Here is a 4,801-nt window from a genome sequence, read left to right as displayed (position 1 = left end):
ACTAAACAAATAATTTTGTCTTCAAAAGTAAGGAATCTGCAAATGGGTATCCAAAATCACAGGTTTTTGAATTTGAATCTGTTATACAAACCCACCCCTTTGTCTCCTGTAATACAAAGCGTTACACTTACGTACCCATAGCTAAATGGCTGTGTAGTGCACTACTGGAACTTCAGCATGGCCCATGGTGACACATAGCTGACCCACACTGCCCAATCAGCAGTTTTCTTGCGTCCAATGATGTCTCACTGAGCACTTTGTAAACTATTTCAAATGTTTATCAATGAAAATACTATTAATCATAGCTGATGAGAGGAAGTGTGTTAGTAATGCACCAGTACCATGAAACAGGCAATCCATTTCCCTAGAAAGGAAACTATAGATAATCAACTGTTCTGGGAGCTTGACAGCACATTGCACATGTTGAGGCTAGGAGAGGGGAGGGTGAATGGAAGAAAATATTTACAGTATAGTGAAAGCTCTTTACAGTCAGGTTCTGCTGATAGATATCCACATGTGACAAGTTGAATGTTGGATTTTGCTCAGTAAACTTCACTCGTAAAGTTTGGGAAGAACGGTACGAATGGAATAATCTTTAATTTTGCTCAGGATAAATTTGGAGGTGCCTTTGTATTATCAAGGACAAGATTTAAATGTCAGCAATTTACAGTAATCTGCAACACTGAAGTAATCATCTAAAGAAGGGCCCCATGCCTGGAGGACTATGTATGACATTGAAGAGGACTTACCAATCTTTGCCACCTTTCCCTCCCCTCCCATGTATCCCTTATCCTCTATTGCCTTCTTTCATTAATTAGACCTCCTTGGTCTTTAAGATGCATAGTCAGACAAGCATAGCAAATCCCTCATTTGTGTTACAGGTATATCCAGAAAAATAAAAGCTTTTGGTGTATTTTTTTCCCAAATCATTTTTGTTTTTAGTTACAATGATTTTTTGATGATCCAGAAACACATAACCCATTTATTGTGCAGCATTATGCCTAGGGGAAACCTGATTTTAAGCTATGAATGCCAACTTAAACATTTTTGAAATGTAACCCATTCGTAAGTTGGGGACTATGAACCAAAATAAATATATACTGTATAGTGAAACTATTCACATTGCCCCAGGTAAGTGCTATAAATATAATATGATGGGAGACCAGAAACTGAAGGATGTCTGACTCCAAATTGTTTTAAAGTCACCATGACTGCTGGGAGACACCACTGAGATATTGGAAACCATATGGACATCATTAGTCTTTAAATACTGACACCATGTAAACTGTCATATGATGTTGTCGGAACTTCACTAGAATGCAGTTCTACTGCAGTTGACAGCACGTGACGATGACCACACTTTCAGGAATAAGTAATGCCTGCCGTTAAAACATGAACTTAGCATTTCTGTTACGTGTTCCTTATTACATGAAGCACCAATATTTAGAAACGTAGCGGACAAAACCGGATAACAAAATCACGAGACATGAAAATTCCAAGTTATTTTCCAATGGAACCAGCTGTGACTATTTATATGTGGCTAATTCTAGATGCAAATGAATATATTTTAGCATAAAATTACATGAATCAGCACATATAACAAAGCAACCTAGCTCAATCTTCTTCTACATAATTTTGACAATAAAGGCAGGTTTAACAAAAAAACTTGTTATATTTTAATATATATATATATATATAATCACTAGCTGGCTTTTGTGACAAAATAACATATGAACAACACATCATATAGACTTTCTTATGATTAACAGTCACCCTATATAATACCTATGAATCTGAGAATCAAGACAAACTACAGTGTGTGTTAAAGATATGAAAAGGTCCCAGAGGCAGACAATAATCACTGACCATACATTTTTGTTCAATAACATATTGATTATAGATGAACTCCCTCAATACTTCTTTATGGCAATAAATAATTTTCACTAATCTGTGAGCACTTGGCTTCCATTTCAAAGTGTCTATATCCTAAATCATTTAATGCAATCAGTTGCTACACGCCAGAATTTCTATTTAAAAATGTTCTCAACAAACAAGAAGCGTACAAGACTGCTCTGTATGCACTAACATAACTAGAAATGGAATGGTTACAAATAAATATACAAGGAAGAAACTCACTACACATGAGAGAAACCCTAATAATGAAGAAGACAATTATTAACTTCCTAGAATGGTAAACTTACAACTAAAGACTAACCATGCAAGGAATAAACCTGTATACTACAGAGAAAATGCCACCTCATCTTCACTTTCATTTTGCCAAGCACATCGAGCGAGTCATACAAATATAATTACATCATTTCAAAGTAAATTTTGGAAAATATCAATGTGTCACTTTCCACAAGCAGAGGAGCATAAACCTCACTTCAACATCCAATTATTAATTAAATATGTCTTAGACAATTCTAATGACATTTTGAATCTAATTTGCACTTTTAAGTTTTTTTTCAATACATAGTAACTCCCTAACCAGCGCGAATTTGTGATAATGCTTCTGGCATGAACTGTACATCTATTGAAATCTTAAATTTGTTTCATTGTAAAATTGCATGATCACTTGCACAAATAAGCATATTAAGTTACAGGAGTCCAATCATGCATGACACAATTATCAAAGTATTAAATAGATTTAAACATGACTTCATTTTTAAATATTTAAAGTTTGGTTCAATTTCTTTCTTTTTTTATGAGGGAGGGGGGGGGATTTACTCCTGAAGAAACTTGAAAGGTAAAGTCACCCTATATAATCTTTCCAAAACATGCCGAGATCCGCTTCATAGACCAAAAAGAGAGGTCTTTACATTAAAGCAAAGTTTTCCCACCGTGTGTGAAGCAGCGAGTTACATACAGAAACAAAATACGACTGGCAGTAGTGTATTCATGAAATACTGAACTATCTATATAAAACCTATATGTCAAGACTTCTTGAAATATCTTTAGGTTTGAACTATAACTGGTGTGGATGCTGTCTATCAGATCCAACAATGTTTCACCACAGAAAGCTGGATTTTGAAGGCAAAAATCATTAATTATTTATATAGCAAGTTCTCAAAAATATCACATGAAAAATACTTTTCTCTAAGTACCACATGAAAAAATGGCATAAAAATCATGTAAAATGCTACCTGAAAGTTTCAAATTTTGAAGACAAAAAAATGACAGCACATTCACAGACGTACGTAGTATTAATATAATAGGGCTCCTACAATCTGAAACTTGGAAAATACTTGACAGCAAAAATACTGGGAACAAAGTTAAATTTGAACTTAACATAAGAAATTGAGATACTTAAAACTTTATACATGACTATTAGGGGCCCATGAGCCTTGTTCCTACAGCATATACCTGATCCTTGCAACCATTAATATTTAAAGCTTGAAGTGATAATTTTTCAAAAGTTTAAGAATTATCAGTGTGTGTATTTTCATTCTCGAGGACAAAAGGCTTTCCTAGCACTATTCCCTAGTCATAAGAGTTGGCTGGACAAAAAATTACAAAGCCAATGACACAACACATTAGTATAAGGAACTAGATTATTTTCTAAATCACTGCAATAATAACAAAGAATCTGTTATCGGTCAGTTCAATGCAGACATTTCCACCCTGGGAAATCTTAATGCAGTGAATGGCCAAGATTTGGTACCAATTGCCAAACATCAAAAGCAAGTCAGACCTCCTAAAATTCAGGCCAGATATTCATGAATATATTGATCTTTTAAATACTAACAATACACCTTGGTATCAAAATGACAACTGTCTAGTTGATACAAGTTAAATTTTAAAATTATAATATTCATTTAATTTAAAGAGGTTTTTCTAACTTTTCTAGATCAAATTCCAGCCTTGGGAACGCACAAACCAGCCCACACAGCAGTTGTAATAGCATTACACAGCAAACTTATTCCACATTAGCTTAAGTTATGTATATCTCACTGAACATGTGAACTATTCCTTACAGTGATTCCATAAGCCATTTATTTACGAGATTCTTCAATGACCAAAATTTCCTGCTAAATAAACAGCAGTGTTAATGAATTTTTTTTGTTTTATTATTTGTTTCTTTACTATACTATGAGACATTTCTTTTTAATGACAGTGGATGTACGTCATAAATGTCAACTTACTACAAACTAGAGCTTCAGAGAGAATTTACGTCAAAAAAATCTGAATAAATGAAACAATACATTTAATAATGAGTCATATACCTATCACTTGTATTTGTAAATTAATGGTCATTTAAAACAACATGCAGGAACAGCAATTTCCTTATTAATTGTTATATTCTGAAATCCATCGGTCATAGACCTATGTGAGCAACATTGTAACTAACACATTTCAGTGGCTATGAATGTGTCATAGTGCACAACACACACCCACACATACACACAAGCGTGCACACACCCACATACATGCACATGCACACACACACGCACAGGACTTACTGGAAATGATTACTACAACTTTTGTTAAGTATACAGCCAATATAATTACACAATAGCTCTGTAATCAACACGATAAGTCTACCTTTTTATTAGACTACTCGATTCTTGAACTTTAGAATATTTTACACAGGTATATTAACCCTATAGAACAAATGTTTCTGAAAATGTTCCAATAAATTTGTTAAAACATTTTAGATACAACTATATATATATATACCAATTTAATAGTTTAACTGCTTCTGAAAAAAAAGAACAGTACTTTTAATATTTATTTACCATTTTTTTATTATTCACAGCTTTATTAAGCTTACATTATGTAACCCTAGAAACTTATTAATTTT

This window comes from Procambarus clarkii, chromosome 23, assembly GCF_040958095.1.
Source record: "Procambarus clarkii isolate CNS0578487 chromosome 23, FALCON_Pclarkii_2.0, whole genome shotgun sequence".
Taxonomy (NCBI): Eukaryota; Metazoa; Arthropoda; class Malacostraca; order Decapoda; family Cambaridae; genus Procambarus; species Procambarus clarkii.
This window is presented reverse-complemented; position numbering follows the sequence as displayed.